Below are 19,901 nucleotides of genomic sequence, written 5' to 3' on the forward strand. Positions count from 1 at the left end.
CAAGACAGAGGTCTCTTTTTTCTGGAAGGGTCTGTAGGGCACACACAGATCAGCTGCAGCCTGTATGAAGTCAGGGGGATTTATTCAAGTCAGGGGGACTTATTCTGAGGATTTATGAGCTTAAGGTCTGCCAGAACAGTCAACCACAAGTAACATAAATTTGTTTCAGCGTGCTAGAAAGAAAATGAAAACCTAATTTGAGTTATTGTCTACATTTCAAGGGAAAATGTAAAGAGATTTTGAATTGGACAATTCCGATTCAAAGTGAAAGTGAAAGTGAAAAACAAAGAAAGAAATCAACATGAGGAGGGAAGACCATAAAAGGTGAGGCGCAAATAACGATGATCCAAGTAAATGCTGGTTAATACCAGGATGATATATTGTTCTTTGCCCATCAAAATGAAAAGACTTTTAAAATGGTAAATTAAAATACTAAGTATGATATAGTGCCGTGGTTATCAAAGAGTGATCCACGGACTCCTAGGAATCCCCAAGAACTTGTCACAAAAACCACATGGTCAAAGCATTTTCATAATAACACCATGACATCACTTGCCCTTTCACGCTCATTCTCTCACAAGTGTACTGGAGAGTTTTCTACAGGTTACTTAGTGTGTGATGAGTCATCACTCTGATAACTAATGGAATGTGTGTTTTGTTGTTTACAGTTTTTTCTAGTTTTAATTTTTAATATGGTAAATATAGATAGCTCTGACTCACATAAATGAAAGCTCTCTGGTGTCCTCCATAAGTTTTAAGAATCTAAAAGGATATGGTGACTAAAAAGATTGAGGGCTGCTTGTATTGCTGTAATGAGCACATCAACAATCTTTCTGAGTGTAAAGTACTTAAAAATAATCATTTCCTTGATCTAGTACTTCCACTGATAACAATCAAAGCTCAAGTACTATTCAGAAAACAGACTAAATATTAATTACAATGATAAAAATCACAATGTTAAAGTAGTAAAATATTGGAATTACCCAACAAATGGAAATTTTAAAAAAATGCTACTAAATCCAGGGAATCAAACATTCAGGGATTTAAGAAATGATTTACAAACAATAGCAGTGTTAAAATAATAAACCCTAATAAAATGACTGCGTTTTATCTGCCTGTCAAGGGGGAGGCTTGTGTAATGGTTAGAAGCAAGCCCTGCTTCAGCTTAAACTGTTGGCTATTATGTGACATTTTACAGGCAACTTAATCTGTTTAAAACACAGACTCTACATTTATCATTTGAGCACTATGCTGGTTCCTACGAAATAGGGTTGTTGTATTAAATGAGACATTGTATGTAGCATTTAGAATGAAGGTTGGTACATTGATCAATAAATGTTAGCTATTGTAAATATCTATGTAAAATATTTTAAAAATTGAGCTAAAAATTATTCATTATTCAACAAATGTTTGTTAAACTTGGGTCAGATCTGAGAACAAAAAAATCCCCAAGGTACCATTGTGGAACACACATTAGAGATGGTTCTTTTTGGATGGTAGTGTTGTAATTTTTTTCCTGTAGATATTAGCATATTTTCCAAATTTTCTACCATGGACAATATTGATTTTAGCAGAAACATATATTAAACATAGAAGAAACAAATAACTCTGTTTTTGATCAATTTTTCCATTTTTTAATTTAGAAAAATCTAAATTTATAAAGGAATTATGTGGTTTATATTAGGAAAAAGAAAATACATTTTCTAAGGAACTGTGATTAGCAATAATCCAGTATCTAGCCTACTCTTTTTAAAACTTAAAACCAGTAGAATCAAAATAATTGTATAATATCTGGAAAATAGAATTTGGGGATAGGTTAAATACACTAAATAAAAGTCATATGGTTAATGGTTAAATAAATAAGTAACATGATGTTTCAAGTTTTCTGAAATACAATTTTCAATATCCATAAAATATTGGAAATGTTTATACCGTCTGACAAAATAATTCCACTTCTTGGAATCTATGACAAGTAAATTATTAGAAGAATCTAAAAACACTTAGGTGAAAAAGTATTTATCAAGGCACTAACTTCTAAATGAAAAAAAAAATGGCAAAGAAACAACCTAAATATCAAAAAGGAGGGAAAGATTAAATTAATTGTAGGACAGTTATAAAGCAGAATTTAATATAGTTTTTTAATATCATTAAAAACACTGTAATGATGCTGAGGAATAATTTCTAATGATGGTGTTATGGACTTAATGCTGTGTCCCCCCACATTCATAGGCTAAAATTCTAAACCCCAAATTGATGATATTAAGAGGTGGGAGACTTTAGGAGGTGATTAAGTTATGAGGGTGGAGCCCTCTTCAATGGGATTAGTGCCATTATACAAGAAACTCCAGTGAGTTCCCTCATCACATCCACCACATGAGGACAGAAGGAGAAGGTGGCTGTCTATGAACCAGGAAGCAAGCTCTTACTAGACATAGATTATGCAGACACCTTGATCTCAGACTCCCCAGCCTCCAAAACTGGGAGAAATAAATGTTTGTTATTTAAGCCACCCACTCTACGGTATTTTTGTTATAGGAGCCCAAACAGACTAAGACAGATAGGGAAATGTTCATGATAGAGTATTAAATAGAAATGCAGGTTGCACATGGTATAAAAACTGGATCTCCACCACACACAGTCATAAATATGCACCCTCATTCACTGCCCCTCTCCATATGCTTAGAAAAGAAGCCTGAAAGGAAATATTCTCAAATATTACAGCAATTATATTTTAAAAATATTTTAATGTAAGCTTGTTTTATTTTTATAATCTGAACAAACAGGCATAATGAATGAAAAATACCACATAAAGAATGAAAATACCACAAATATGTTACTTATCCTGAAGACTGTGCAGTTTTCTCACTTTTGTATTGGGACTATGCAATGGTATCAGATCCTTTTGAAAGAAAAACACTCTATTAGGGTCCCAGTTCCCATGACGAAACTGTTATCTTTAATCCCTCCTTCATTCTAGGCATCTGCAGCCAACATGTCACCAAGTCCTGTCGTAACCTTCTAAATATATTTAAACAGCTCCCAACTTTGTCCTCTCTCCACCTTCTCTTCTGTTTAGCATAAATCTAAATCCTCAGGTTTTCTTACTTGTTGTGTTGCCTCTAACTGTGATTGCTGCCACATTCTCACACTCTCCCATTCTCATTCTCCACAGAGTTCCCAGGAGCCTTTTCTAAAAGACCTGTCTTCTCATGTCACTCCCCTGCTTAAAATCTTTCAAAAATTATTTTGCTCATATCACAAGGCTCTCTTAATCGAATCCCTGATTACTCTTCCAGCTCCATGACTTACGCTACCTGCAGTCTACCAAATCATTTGCTTTCCCAAGCAACCAATGCATTGTTTCAAAGTTCCATGCTTTTGTCCTTCTTATTACCACTCCTGGAATGTGTGTCACCACCTATGAACTTAATTAACAGCAGCTCAATTTTCAAGATTCAAGTAAAAATGACTTTCTCACTTATCCTTCTCTGACAGCTCCTAAGAGGACTTTGGGTGTTCTTTCTCCATGCTCCCAGAACACCACTATCCTAACTTTGCACAGTGGTACTGTGATTGTTTGCTTAGCACTCTCTCTCTGGCACTTTTAAGCTTCCTTATCCCCAGAACTTGGAAAATCATCTGGCACTTGTAGGTTCTCATAAAATATCTGGCCTTCATAAACACTTCCCTTCTCTGAGCTCCATTTCTCTTCCAAGTTTTTCCCTTGGCAGAAGGTTCCTCTATCAGAGTACCCTAAGACTGCAGGTGAATGGTTTAACAAGGAACCTCCCTCTAAATATGCAGTACCAGTGAGAAGGGCTTTTGTAACCCAATCTCCTGATTGCTATTTCCATAAAGAACTGTTATACAAATGGTTAATCTGATATTATTTAAAGTAGTCCATGAATCTCTAGGCTCACAGAAAAAAAAGACATTCTGTGGTGAAATGCACATAGACAATACTGAATATTGTATTATCTTCTTGGAGAATAATTGTGCCTATACGTTTGTAAAAAGTGTTGAAAATTGCCGCAGGAAAGAAACATTTAGTTTTAATTCAGGATTTTTCCAAATCACTTACCAGGGACTCTGCCTTTACCTCAGAAATAAATAAATAAATAAATAAATAGTACCTATGAACATTCCAAAGGGACTACATTTCTGATGGAGAGCAAAAATTTCCCTTAGACCCCAAGCACTGACAATGACTTATAGATTTCTTTTTTTTTAAAACATCTTTATTGGAGTATAATTGCTTTACAATGGTGTGTTAGTTTTTGCTTTATAACAAAGTGAATCAGCTGTACATATACATATATCCCCATATCTCCTCCCTCTTGCGTTTCCCTCCCACCCCTCTAGGTGGTCACAAATCACCGAGTTGATCTCCAGGTGCTATGCGGCTACTTCCCACTAGCTATCTATGTTGTATTTGGTAGTGTATATATGTCCATGCCACGTTCTCACTTGGTCCCAGCTTACCCTTCCCCCGCCCCGTGTCCTCAAATCCATTCTCTACATCTGCGTCTTTATTCCTGTCCTGCCTCTATGTTCTTCAGAACCATTTTTTTTTTTTTAGATTCCATATATATGTGTTAGCATACGTTATTTGTTTTTCTCTTTCTGACTTACTTCACTGTGTGTGACAGACTCTAGGTCCATCTACCTCGCTACAAATAACTCAATTTTGTGTCTTTTTATGGCTGAGTAATATTCCATTGTAGATATGTGCCACATCTTCTGTATCTATTCATCTGTCAATGGATGCTTAGGTTGCTTCCATGTCCTGGCTACTGTAAATAGAGCTGCAATGAACATTGTGGTACATGACTCTTTTTGACTTTCTCTGGGTATATAACCAGTAGTGGGATTGCTGGGTCGTATGTTAGTGCTATTTTTAGTTTTTTAAGGAACCTCCATACTGTTCTCCATAGTGGCTCTAACAATTTACATTCCCACCAACAGTGCAAGAGGGTTCCCTTTACTCCACACCCTCTCCAGCATTTATTGTTTGTAGATATTTTGATGATGGCCGTTCTGACTGGTATGAGGTGATACCACATTGTAGTTTTGATTTGCATTTCTCTAATGATTAGTGATGCTGAGCATTCTTTCATGTGATTGTTGGTAATCTGTATATCTTCTTTGGAGAAATGTCTATTTAGGTCTTCTGAACATTTTTGGATAGCGTTGTTTGTTTTTTTGATATTGAGCTACATTAGCTGTTTGTAAATTTTGGAGATTAATCCTTTGTCAGTTGCTTCATTTGCAAATATTTTCTCTCATTCTGAGGGTTGTCCTTCATCTTGTTTATGGTTTCCTTTGCTGTGCAAAAGCTTTTAACTTTCATTAGGTCCCATTTGTTTATTTTTGTTTATATTTCCATTTCTCTAGGGGTGGGTCTGAAAGGATCTTGCTGTGATTTATGTCATAGAATGTTCCGCCTATATTTCCCTCTAAGAGTTTTATAGTGTCTAGCCTTATATTTAGGTCTTTGATCCATTTTGAGTTTATTTTTGTGTATGGTGTTAGGGAGTGTTCTAATTTCACTCTTTTGCATGTAGCTGTCCAGTTTTCCCAGCACCACTTACTGAGGATGCTGTCTTTTCTCCATTGTATATTCTTGCCTCCTTTATCAAAGATAAGGTGACCATATGTGCATGGGTTTATCTCTGAGCTTTCTAACCTGTTCCATTGATCTGTATTTATATTTTTGTGCTAGTGCCATATTGTCTTGATTACTGTAGCTTTGTAGTATAGTCTGCAGTCAGGGAGCCTGATTCCTCCAGCTCCGTATTTCTTTCTCAAGATTGCTTTGACTATTCAGGGTCTTTTGTGTTTCCATACAAATTGTGAAATTTTTTGTTCTGGTTCTGTGAAAAATGCCATTGGTAGTTTGATAAGGATTGCATTGAATCTGTAGATTGTTTTGGGTTGTATAGTCATTTTCATAATGTTGATTCTTCCAATCCAAGAACTTGGTATATTTCTCCATCTGTTTGTATCATCTATAATTACTTTTATCAGTGTCTTATAGTTTTCTGCATACAGGACTTTTGTCTCCTTAGGTAAGTTTATTCCTAGGTATTTTATTCTTTTTGTTGCAAAGGTAAATGGGAGTGTTTCCTTAATTTCTCTTTCAGATTTTTCATCACTACTATATAGGAATGCAAGAGATTTCTGTACATTAATTTTGTATCCTGCTACTTTACCAAATTCATTGATTAGCTTTAGTAGTTTTCTGGTAGCATCTTTAGCAATCTCTATGTATACTATCATGTCATCTGCAAACAGTCACAGATTTACTTCTTCTTTTCTGATTTGGATTCCTTTTATTTCTTTTTCTTCTCTGATTGCTGTGGCTAAAACTTCCAAATCTATGTTGAATAATAGTGGTGAGAGTGGACAACCTTGTCTTCATCCTGATCTTTGTGGAAATGGTTTCATTTTTTCACCATTGAGAAGAATGTTGGCTGTGGGTTTGTTATATATGGCCTTTATCATGTTGAGGTAAGTCCCCTCTATGCCTATTTTCTGGAGTGTTTTTATCATAAATGGGTGTTGAATTTTCTCAAAAGCTTTTTCTAAATCTCCTGAGATGATCATATGATTTTTTTCCTTCGATTTGTTAATGTGGTTCATGACATTGATTGATTTGAGTATATGGAGAATCCTTGCATTGCTGGGATAAACCCCACTTGATCATGGTGTATGATCCTTTTAATGTGCTGTTGGATTCTGTTTGCTAGTATTTTGTTGAGGATTTTTGCATCTAAGTTCATCAGTTACATTGGCCTGTAGATTTCTTTCTTTGTGACCTCTTTGTTTGGTTTTGGTAACAGGGTGATGGTGGCCTCATAGAAAATTTGGGAGTGTCCCTCCCTCTGCTATATTTTGGAAGATTTTGAGAATGATAGGTTTTAGCTCTTCTATAAATGTTTTATAGAATTCCCCTGTGAAGCCATCTGGTCCTGGGCTTAATTTGTTGGAAGATTTTTAATCACAGTCTCAATTTCAGTGCTTGTGATTGGTCTGTTTATACTTTCTATTTCTTCCTGGTTCAGTCTTGGAATGTTGTGCTTTTCTAAGCATTTGTCTAGTTCTTCCAAGTTGTCCATTTTATTGGCATATAGTTTCTTGTAATAATCTCTCATAATCCTTTGTATTTCTGCAGTGTCTGTTGTTACTTCTCCTTTTTCATTTGTAATTCTATTGATTTGAGTCTTCTCCCTTGTTTTCTTGATTAGTCTGGCTAATGATTTATCAACTTTGTTTATCTTCTCAAAGAACCAGCTTTTACTTTTATTGATCCTTGCTATTTTTTCCTTCATTTCTTTTTCATTTATTTCTGATCTGATTTTTATGATTTCTTCTGCTAACTTTGGGGCGTTTTTTGTTCTTTTTTCTCTAATTGCTTTAGGTGTAAGTTTAGGTTTTTTATTTGAGATGTTCCTTGTTTCTTCAGGTAGGATTGTATTGCTATAAACGTCTCTCTTAGAATTGCTTTTGCTGCATCCCAAGGTTTTGGGTCATCGTGTTTTCATTGTCATTTGTTTCTAGGTATTTTTTGATTTCCTCTTTGATTTTTTCAGTGATCTCTTGGTTATTAAGTAGTGTATTGTTTAGCCTCCATGTGTTTGTATTTTTTACAGATTTTTTCCTGTAATTGACATCTAGTCCCATAGCGTTGTGGTCAGAAAAGATACTTGATACGATTTCAATTTTCTTAAATTTACCAAAGCTTGATTTGTAACACAAGATATGATCTATCCTGGAGAATGTTCCATGAGCACTTGAGAATAAAATGTATTCTGTTGTTTTTGGTTGAAAAGTCCTTAATAATAAATAATATATTTATTTATATATTTATATTATTATTATATAATAATAATAATAATAATAATAATAATAAATATCTATTAAGTCCATCTTGTTTAATGTATTATTTAAAGCTTGTGTTTCCCTATTTATTTTCATTTTGGATGATTTGTCCTTAGGTGAAAGTGGGGTGTTAAAGTCCCCTACTATGATTGTGTACTGTTGATTTCCCCTTTTATGCCTGTTCACATTTGCCTTATGTATTGAGGTGCTCCTATTTTGGGTGCATAAATATTTACAATTGTTATATCTTCTTCTTGGATTGATCCCTTGATCATTAGGTAATTTCCTTCTTTGCCTCTTGTAATAGTCTTTATTTTAAACTCTATTTGGTCTGATATGAGAATTGCTACTCCATATTTCTTTTGATTTTCATTTGCATGGGATATCTTTTTCCATCCCCTCACTTTCAGTCTGTATGTGTCCCTAGGTCTGAAGTGGGTCTCTTGTAGACAGCGTATATAAGGGTCTTGTTTTTGTATCCATTCAGGCAGTCCATGTCTTTTGGTTGGAGCATTTAATCCATTTACATTTAAGGTAATTATCGATATGTATGTTCCTATTACCATTTTCTTAAATGTTTTTGGTTTGCTTTTGTAGGTCTTTTCCTTCCCTTGTGTTTCCTGCCAAGAGAAGTTCCTTTAGCATTTGTTGTAAAGCTCTTTTGGTGGCACTGAATTCTCTTAGCTTTTGCTTGTCTGTGAAGGTTTTGATTTCTCCGTCAAATCTGCATGAGATCCTTGCTGGGTAGAGTAATCTTTGTTGTAGATTTTTCCTTTTCATCACTTTAAATATGTCCTGCCACTCCCTTCTGGCTTGCAGAGTTTCTGCTGATAGATCAGCTTTTAACCTTATAGGTATTCCCTTGTATATTATTTGTTGTTTTCCCCTTGCTGCTTTTAATATTTTTTCTTTGCATTTAATTTTTGATAGTTTGATTAATATGTGTCTTGGCATGTTTCTCCTTTGGTTTATCCTGAGTGGGACTCTCTGTGCTTCCTGGACTTGATTGACTATTTCCTTTCCCATATCAGGGAAGTTTTCAACTATAATCTCATCAAATATTTTCTCAGTCCCTTTCTTTTTCTTTTCTTCTTCTAGGACCTGTATAATTTGAATGTTGATGTGTTTAATGTTGTCCCAGAGGTCTCTAAGACTGTCCTCAATTCTTTTCATTCTTTTTTCTTTGTTCTGCTCTGCAGTAGTTATTTCCACTATTTTATCTTCCAGGTGACTTATCCATTCTTCTGCCTCAGTTATTCTCTATTGATTCCTTTAAAGAATTTAAAATTTCATTTATTGTGTTGTTCATCATTGTTTGTTTGCTCTTTAGTTCTTCTAGGTCCTTGTTAAATGTTTCTTGTATTTTCTCCATTCTATTTCCAAGATTTTGTATCATCTTTACTATGATTACTCTGAATTCTTTTTCAGGTAGACTGTCTATTTCCTCTTCATTTGTTTGGTCTGGTGGATTTTTACCTTGCTCCTTCATCTGCTGTGTGTTTCTGTGTCTTCTTATTTTGCTTAACTTACTGTGTTTGGGGTTTCCTTTTTGCAGGCTACAGGTTTGTAGTTCCCTTTGCTTTTGGTGTCGGCCCCCAGTGGCTAAGGTTGGTTCAGTGGGTTGTGTAGGCTTCCTGATGGAGGGGACCAGTGCCTGTGTTCTGGAGATGTGCCTGTATATTGTCCTTCTGGCTGGCAGGACTGCATCCGGTGGTGTGTTTTGGCATGTCTGTGACCTTATTATGATTTTAGGCAGCCTCTCTGCTAATGGATGGGGCTGTGTTCTTGTCTTGCTAGTTGTTTGGCATAGGGTGTCCAGGACTGTAGCTTGCTGCACATTGTGTGGAGCTGACTGTTAGTGTTGAGATGGCGATATCTGGGAGAGCTTTCACTGTTTGTTATCACATGGAGCTGGTATGTCTCTTGTGGATCAGTGTCCTGAACTTGGGTCTCCCACCTTAGAGGGGCAGGCCTGACACCTGGAAGGACCACCAAGACCATATCAGCCACACAGCTCAGAATAAAAGGGAGAAAAAGAGAAAGAAAGAAATTATAAATTTAAAAGTTATTAAAATAAAAAAATAATTATTAAAATTAAAAAAATTAAGAAGTAATTTAAAAAAAGACAAAAAAGAAAGAAAGAAAGAAGAGAGCAACCAAACCAAAAAACAAATCCACCAGTGATAGCAAGCTCTTAAAACTATACTAAGAAAAAAAAAAAAAAAAGACAGATAGAACCCTAGGACAAATGGTAAAAGGAAAGCTATACAGATAAAATCACACAAAGCATACACCTACACACTCACAGAAAGAGAAAAAGGAAAAAAAACACATATGTATGTATACATAAAAAAAAAGGAAGAAGAGAGCAACCAAATCAGTAAACTAATCTCCCAATGATTATAAACTCTAAATATTAAACTAAGATAAACATAAATCTAGAAACAAATTAGATGCAGAAAGCAAACCCCAAGTCTACAGTTGCTCCCAAAGTCCACTGCCTCAATTTTGGTATGATTCTTTGTCTCTTCAGACATTCCACAGTTTCAGTGTACATGAAGTTGATCATGGAAATTTAATCTACTCTTCCTGAGGCTGCTGGGAGAAATTTCCCTTTCTCTTCTTTGTTCCCACAGCTCCTGGGGTTCAGCTTTGGATTTGTGCACCGTCTGTTCTCCTTGGGAAGTTGTCCCTGGATCACATGACCCTGGCAGTGGCAGGCTACACAGGCTCCTGGGAGGGGAGGTGTGGATAGTGACTTGTGCTTGCACACAGGCTTCGTGGTGGCTGCAGCAGCAGCCTTAGCATTTCATGCCTGTCTCTGGGGTCCACACTGATAGCCACGGCTCTCGCCTGTCTCTGGAGCTTGTTTAGGCAGTGCTCTGAATCCCCTCTCCTCACGCACCATGAAGCAATGGTCTCTTGCCTCTTAGACAGGTCTAGTCTCTTTTCCCAGACTCCCTCCTGGCTAGCTGTGGCACACTAGCCCCCTTCAGGCTGTGTTCACGCAGCCAAGCCCAGTCCTCTCCCTGGGATCTGACCTCAGAAGCCCGAGCCTCGGCTCCAACCCTTGCCCGTCCCTGGTGGGTGAGCAGACAAGCCTCTCGGGCTGGTGAGTGCTAGTCGGCAGCGATCCTCTGTGTGGGAATCTCTCCGCTTTGCCCTCTGCACCCCTGTTGCTGCGCTCTCCTCCGTGGCTCCAAAGCTTGCCCCCTGCCACTTCCCCACCCCGTCTCTGCCAGTGAAGGGGCTTCCTAGTGTGTGGAAACTTCTCCTCCTTCACAACTTCCTTCCAGAGGTGCAGGTCCCATCCCTATTCTTTTGTCTCTGTTTTTTCTTTTTTCTTTTGCCCTATCCAGGTACGTGGGGAGTTTCTTTTTTTTTTTTTTTCGGAAGTCTGAGGTCTTCTGCCAGCGTTCAGTAGGTGTTCTGTAGGAGTTGTCCCACATGTAGATGTATTTCTGATGTATTTGTGGGGAGGAAGGTGATCTCCACGTCTTATTCCTTCACCATCTTGTAGGTCTCTCTAAAGATGTTTTAGAATGCTTATGCATTTGCTAAGTCAAATGCAAGAGAACGTCCTGTTTTAGCCTATTTTCTCATTTAGCTTGTCATTTAAAAAAATTAATATTCAATTCAATTAATCTGACTTTCCCAACAAATCCAAGAGGAAAATAATTATATTTTAATTTTGTATGTTTAAAAAATATGTAAGTTTTAATCTGAGGACTACACTATTATTGTCTGAACTTCTTTTTTTGTGGCATTTTTTTCAACCCTTAGAATTATATTTCTAGAATATATTGTGAACTCATTGTCAGACTAGTACTTCCTAGAGAACAGAGATTCTCTCCTTTATCCTTATACCCTCTGCCTTTAGCAGGGTACCTGGCATGGTGAGCACATTTAATACATTTTTGTTGACTGAATGTATAAATTAACAACTTCTAAATATTAGAAGTTGGAAATTTGGAAATTTACCTTTTTCTTTATTTCAAGGTTGTAGTCTTTGTATTTTAGATTGGTTGTTTCTATTTAAATGTATTAAGACCCTAAGGGATCATTTTCATCTAATTTTATTCAGATCGTTCCAGTCTTAAAAACAAACACAATCTTTCAAATCATTTACCGTTACTAATCTTTGACCATTTTCCATACTTCTTTTTCTTTGTCTCAACTTCTGGGATATTTTACTGGCCTGATTTTTTAAAGCTAAGTCACAGTTTTAGTGACAGAGTGAAGAGTTGGGAGGAATTTTTAGAGACCTAGTAGTCCACTAAGTAAATTTAGAGATGTAATAATTGTGTGTCAAATAATTTGCTCATGTTTCTAAAAATAAATAACTGCAAAGTTAGGACTAGAACCCAGATCTATATTGCATTTCTTCAGGCTTCTTTCCATTATAATCCTAAATTTGGAAGGTTTTTCCCCTGATTTTTTTTTTCTTTAAGCTGTTCATTTATTTAAAAACCATATACTGAGGGCAAACGTTTTTCCTGGTGTTGTGAGGGTCATCATTAATAAACAAGAACACATGGAAAGGTCATCGTTTGATTTGAATAGACACACATGGCAGTTAGAAATATGGAAATGTTCTCTCTCCTATGTGTAATACTTCTCAATTTTTTTCAGATTTGTTTTGCATCTTAAACAAGCTGATTCAACCTAGTGTTCAACACTGAATATCTTTACTATTTTTTAAATTATAGCCCTCCCTTGAGAAACTTGATTAATTCATATAGCTGAAATTATCACCTTAGTGCAAATGACATATGGTTTCATTCTGTTTCTAGCCTCTCTGGTTTGGAACATATTTTTGAAAGACTAATAGATTTCTTATCCTGGAAGCCTCTAATGTTTTGACATTAAACATAGGCATTAAAAAATGTAGCAGTGTTAATTGAGAATGGTAATCAGGATGTCACCACAGGGTCCTATTTCGTGAGAGTTAATGTAACTCAATTATGTGTGGTATCCTTAGAATGGAAGTTTAACAATGAGCTATTGCTTTAATTTTATATTGTTTCTATGTAAAACTGTGCTCTTTGTAAAATAACAGTATTTAAAGCTTGCAAAATATAAGTAATACTTAATTGCTACTATAGTAGATGGTAGTGTTTACCAACATTCTCAGGTTTAATCCTTTTAAAGGATATTTTGATATTTTAAATGCACATATTCCTTGTAATATTTCTTTTTACTGTTTAAAGAAAACTACTTGCACTTAAGCTTGAGAATTCAGTTAAATATTGTAAAAACTGCCAATCAGCAGAACAAAACAATATTAATAATAGCTGGTTTCACTAAAAGGCCCATTTTTTAAAAAATGAGATTTAAATCTAAGAGTCTTCTTCATCAAATTCATTTTCTCCTTTTCTACACTGACTCTACCTTTGAGTTAATATCTCCAGTGTGAAACTGGGGCCAAGTGTAGAAATATCACAGCGGTTGAAAGGGCTCTTCACAGGAGATAGTGAGTTCATTGTAACGAAAATTATCAAGGTCAATGCTATTTGACTCTGGCAGGAGATTCTATAACCTGCATCTTTAAAATTAATAAGGACAAATTGAAATGATGGGTATTAAATCTGCTCCTGGTATTCTGGGAAAAGCAAATTTTATTCCAGAAAATCTTTTGGGAAGGCAACTTGGTGATTTGTCTTTTCAGTACTTGATTCTGGTTCTTTCCCTTATATTTTTGTTTTGTTTTTGTCTTTTAGAAAACGTCTTTCACATCTCATGCTTTGCTTTTTCATTGGTCATTTTCTTTCTATCCTCTCAACATTACTCCTCTACTTGTTACATTTTGGATTTTGTCTCTCTACCTCCCCCACCCCAACCCATATAATACTCTTTGGTTATGTCCCTTCAGAGGCTTAATTTATTTGCTAAAATTAGCTGATAGGACAGGTACTTTGATTCAGTTCCTGGTCTGTGCATCAGGCTGAGAAGTTTTAGCTACAAATTACAGAACACCCCAGTTTATGGTGGCTTACACAGTGAGTCAGGAAATTATTTCACATAACCGAAGTCCGTAAACAGAGCAGGCCAGAGAATAGTATGATCAAATGCTCAATAATGTCATTGGGTACCTCTGTTTTCTCTGTCATTCTGTCATCCTCAGTATCAACTTCACACTGAGCTAATTTTCTTTGTGCTTGCATCATGAAAGGGAAGGATTATAACTTTTATGGAAAGAAAATCTTCCTCAAATGTCCTCAGCTGACTTCTCATGTCCCACAGTCTAGGTTAGATGTTGGACATGGGATTTCCATGATTGGTTTAGAAAATCCATTTAGGCATCAACTACTAGCATATGGACTCTGTGAGAGTGTATACTATCTAACTCGTGACTATTCCAGATGCCTAGCTATTATCTGGCACATAATACGGTTTCACCTTATAATTTTGAGTAGATATTCAAACCCTCATGACTACTACATATGGCAGTTAACTACACATAATGCTCCCAGAAAATCAGCTAAAAGACCATCTGTTCATTGTCTCCCCATGCTTTCCTCCTCTCCTTGAAATCCCTATACATGCAGTCAACTCTGCTTTAATTCCTAGACCAATCTGGACTTAAAAGTTTAAGTCTGCCCCTCTTTTGTCTTTAAGTCCTTCATTAGTATGGATGGGATTAATAATACCTACCTTAAAGAGTGCTTGTGAGGATTAGAAAAAAATGTAGGCATAGCATCTGACACTGTGCCAAACATATAGATGGAATCTGATCAATGGTAGTATTATTTTCTGAATTCTTTGTACCAAATTAACTAAGATCATGATATCCTCCCAGGCCCCTTCCTGTGCCACTGGTTACATTTGTGGCAAACCTGACCTGAGACCATGGTTCACAGGGCTGACACTTGGACCTCACATAGTTTTTAAACTCTCTGTGTTGTCCCTGCTCTGAAGATGTTTTTGGCACCAGAGTGTCTATACCCAAGGTCCTAACTGTACTTGTCTCTGCCCTCAGCTTCTGATTTGGTTTCTCTTTTAATTCATGCTCTCATTGCCTGTCTAATTTCTTAGTGCCCCTGGGGTGCTGACTTTTGCTTTGCCCTGATCTCCTCCTTACGTGGGTGCTGGAGTTGCCTCTGAACTCATTTGGTGACTTGGGCTTCCATTTTTAAGGGCTGACTTCCTCAAGGCCAGTGTCTTCCTGCCTAAGTGGACATCCAAGTGTCATCTAACTAGATTACCCATCCGCATGCATGTCTATCTTGCTGGTATATCTCATTTCTAAAGCTTCAAACCTCAAACCTAGGTATTGAGTGAAAATCACCATCTATGACTTAAGTACCCTGCAGAATGGCTAAGAGTAGCCAAACCCACTCATAACAACCATTCTGCCCTCTGGGATATTTCAAATGCCAATCTTTGGCTCTGTTTTCACTTGGGCTTTTATTCAGGCATTTGCAGACATGTCTTCTTCCCAACTTTACACTTGACACCATCCACTGTCTCTTTAAATGTGCATAGATTTAAAGAGTTAAAGAATTTCCTGATAATGGCTTATTTTTAAAAGAAACTGTATAAGACTGAGTATGGAATGAAAGAAAGATATATTAAAAGTGATGAAGGAGAGGTAAAGAGGAAAAGAGGAGAAAGCTTATTAGAGCTTATAGTTTTTAATATCAACAATCATGATTAGTAATTTCCCACTCAAACCAGTTTTTAATTATTTCCTTCCTCAATGCCCTTCTTGTAGTTTTTTTTTTTTTTTTTTTCTCTAAGGGAAGACAATGTTAAAAGAAAAAGCCTCTGCTTAGCTTAGTTATTGGATTGGCCAAAAAGTTCATTCGGGTTTTCCCATAACATCTTCCAGGAAAACCCCGAACGAACTTCTTGGCCAACCCAATAATTCCAAATACGTGAGCTCTACTTACTGTGCAGGGAAAACATTTTTGTAATACATCCAGTGGTGAATATCTGATGACTAAATGGCACATCACCAGGTATTGTATAATACTCTCCACAGGGGACTCTCTGCTCAGTCCTGATGATCGGAATAGTTTATACATTACCTCTGTTCATGGTATCTGATGATGTACTGGTTTGAATTTTTTGCATTCTTCCCCATCTGCTTTTAATTTTCTTCATTATCTTGTCTTGTGAGGGATCTATTTCTGTGGTCCAACTCAAATTATTTTTTGGATTAAAATGGATTAAAAGGGTTATGGCAAAACTTCAGGAAAATCCCCTACATGTGTCGTGAGAGTATTTGCTCTGCTTGTGCCATGCTTTTCCTTATTAGAGAAGGCAGATTAATTTGACAAGGCCATGACTCTTGTTCTCAAACAAGATGCAGTCAAGTCTCTGTTTGCCTTCTAAGAGTATGCATATACACCATACATGCTCTGTTAAGACATCCGCATATATGCATATATATATAAATGGGCGTGTTTTCATTTTATATGTATATATTTACTTATATAGATATATCTATCTAGAGAAATAGCATTTATATAAGTATATGTATATATATATATATGATAAAAGATGCCCATTATATGTGTATATCCATACTAATATCCAATTCTAAATTTACACTATCTTTGATATAAGTGCTCTATGGAGGGCAGGGAGTCTTTCTGTCTTTGTTAATTAATGAATCCCAAATACCTAGATCTGGGACTCACCTGCTTTGAATGAAGGAAGGGATGTTGGCTGCTAATGTGTGCTTTATAAAATATTAGGGAAAGCTCGTGATTGATATATTTGTGAAATAATTAGAGTGCTTAGAACACCTTCTCCTCCAGCCCAGACATCTAATCTTACCTACAGGGTCTTAGCTATTGGTCTAGGGAAAACCCACACTGTCAGCCTCCAGTGCCCTTTGAACCTTCTAGGATCTGGGGTCCTGAGATTCTTTGCTGAATGATTGGCTTTTACTTTCAGGCAGAAATCTGGAAGTAATGTGGGCATATGAGATAGTACCAGTATTTTTAAACGTATAAAGAGAGAAACCAGCACATAAAAACAAAAAGGTTTGCATTTTTGAATGGGTGATATGGTATCTGTGTATTTCCTAATGATGGTTATGGGCTTCAGAATATACCAGATCTAATAGTGGAAAAACAATAAAAATAAAATCAATGTCAAAAGTCTAAGAGCAAATTTAAAAAGAAGAGCTAACAAAAACCCCAAATGTAGGAAATTCCTAGGGCTTTTGTGTCATTTGAAAAGACAGCAAAGAGATGGGTAAGCATATGGTTGGTGTAGTTGGCAGCTTGTAATTCTGTGCTATCTTAAAAAAAAAAAAAAACCTTTCATATATAAACTTAATTTCAATTGGAATACCATAATCAAGTGTTCCATTTTGTAACTGAGACAACATAGGTCACTTTTATTAGTGGGAATTAAATCGATAATCTTATGTCAGACTTTCTTCTGCAGTAGAGGAATCTGGACGATTTAAATAACCCCTTTTCTTGCACAGGCATCTCTTAATTATTAACTTCATTTCCAGAGGTCTATCCACTCTGGTTCTACAGAAAGCAAATGGTACCATGATGCCTGCACGCCTGCATTCTTGACATGCAGTGACTGCACCCTCTTCCTTTTATGGATGAGGCCATCCCTGGGCACTCAACAAAAATTTTAACTGGAATCAATCCTCAATTGGCTCTCTATTCTCTACTTGAGTGGCACGCCCTGATTTCAAAGAAATGCTGACATGTGGAAGATTAGCATGAAGGTGAGAGGGAAGAAAGAAATCAAGGCAGTAAACCCTAAACTTATGTATGTGTTGAATATTTCATGGGTAACTGCATATGGGATTGTGTTTTTTTAAACTATGTGTAACATCTGGTTCTTTTTTTCACTGAAATCATGTGCAGTGCTTTTTCTTCTACTCAAGAACAGATTTTCTATTGTTTCATAAATAATTTTGCTTTTGTACCAAAGGCATTTGTATTAATTCAATATGGTGCAATAAAAGTATTCGTGGAATGGATTTAACCATATTGTTTATTGATTGCTCCACTTATTTGCTTTATGTTTATCTTTAGTCAGCTATCACATCAAGTTTTTTGGTATTCATTTGGACACAGAAATTAGATATAGAAGGAAACCCTACTGTTTATGGTTTTTTTGTTTTTGTTTTTTTGCCTGGTGTTTGGAAGTCAGGAGGTAGGAGGGGAAAGTAGAATTTAAGGCCACTTCGTTTTGCAAGGAAGAAACATGTATATGTAAATGCTTCTGCTACTGCTCTCCATTTAACAAAGCAGCAGAATTGCTAGGAGTATCTGAGGCTTACCAGTAAATAATAGACCAGCAGAAGGATTCAGTTCCATCTTGGGGGTGCATTTTGCCACACAGATTGATGGACAGAAAACAGACCTGAAACATTTTTGAATATGTGGGAAGAAAAATTAATTAAAAGATCAACTTGTCAGTTTATAAACAGAAACATTTAGAATTTTTTTCAATTTCATGATAATTTTGACTTATTTTTATACTTCCAATCTTAACTTCCATTGTGATGCAGGATGAAGACCTCACCCCATGCTCAATGATCAAGCTGAGTCTTCTCTCTCGATCTATAGGCATCCTGGAAGGTGTCAATCTTGTGTATTTTTCATGCTAAATTTCTGTCCTGTCCCTCTGTTAATTCAAAAGGAGCATGCCTAAAACTGAAATCAATGTTTGTTTCCCACTAAGCTAGCATTTTCTTCAACCTCTCTTAATTCTAACAACGGACCCATCACTTCACTATTTCTGCTGCCACCACCCTTCACCTATTCATATCACCTTATGGTTTGACAAGTTCAAAGGTCTCCTCATTGATCTCTCTTGCTCAGATCTTCTAACTGATCAGAAAACTGGTATTTTGATTGATAGGTTTTAATACCTATCATCTGCATATATATTTTAATACATACCTTCCCTGCTCAAGCATTTTTAGTGATTTTCAGTGATTCTTTGCCTCTTAGAGAGTAATTCATATACTTTTATTAAGCCTGGCATGAATAGTCCTACACAATCCAGGTGCAATTTACCTAATAGAGTGCCCCTTACGCTGTAAAGTGTTTTTGTAGAAGCTTCCTGGTTGTGGAAGCCATGGTTGTGAATGCCACATTTAAGCTGGGTGGTATTCTAGTCCCTTCTAAATTTATGACCCTACGATTCATAGCTTTTTTACCTCAATTCTCACTTATTCCCACTATTCCTGTTACAAACTTTGTTTATGTTTAATTAATATGCATGTTGGATATAAAATAATGTTTGGGGTGTGTTTTCTACATATCTAAGACCAGCTTACCTTTTAGAGACCCTTTTAAATTTCACCTCATTCACTCATTCTTTCCTGGCTACCTAATCCCATGTTTCTGACTTTAGGTTGCATTTACTGTCAGAATCTCTACCTTAACATTATAATTTGTTGGCATGAATTACTATTTGTTTTTCTAGTAATATGTGCTTCTGATTAGATTGTAAGATCCTGAGTAAAGAGGTTGTCTTATATCACTTTGTTCCCCACTTCTTGTACAATCTCCTGCACTATGCATATTACAGATACCCACTGAACATTTGTTGATGATGTCAATGATCCTTTAACTTCACCACCTGTGTGACTCCTGGTCAGCTTTCCATGCCCAGTACCAACCTGTCTGCTGCATTTGACCTTGCCTGACTATGAAGCCTAAGTAACTTTACATTCTCTGAAATTTCTTTCATACTTTTAGCCAGTTTCATTGTTTTCTTGTCACCACAATTAATTTTCTTTCTTTCCTCTCCCTCCCACCCCCTCTGTCTCCTTTTAAAGACTGTGGGCACATTGCAAGCTTGTATAATAAATATTTGTGATTGACTGGTAACTCCTTTGAAAACATCTGAATCTTTTTCCAGGTCACAAATCTGTAAACTTCTATGAAACTGTTGGATTGTGATACAACTGAGTCATCAGCATATCTGGGACTTAAGAGTAGTGTATGTAAAACCACAGAGTACAACTCTATAACTCCAAGAAAGTATGTCCCTTAAAACCCAAACTAAAGGGCTATTTGAATGGC

The sequence above is a fragment of the Hyperoodon ampullatus genome, assembly GCF_949752795.1.
Source record: "Hyperoodon ampullatus genome assembly, chromosome: 5".
Lineage (NCBI taxonomy): Eukaryota > Metazoa > Chordata > Mammalia > Artiodactyla > Ziphiidae > Hyperoodon > Hyperoodon ampullatus.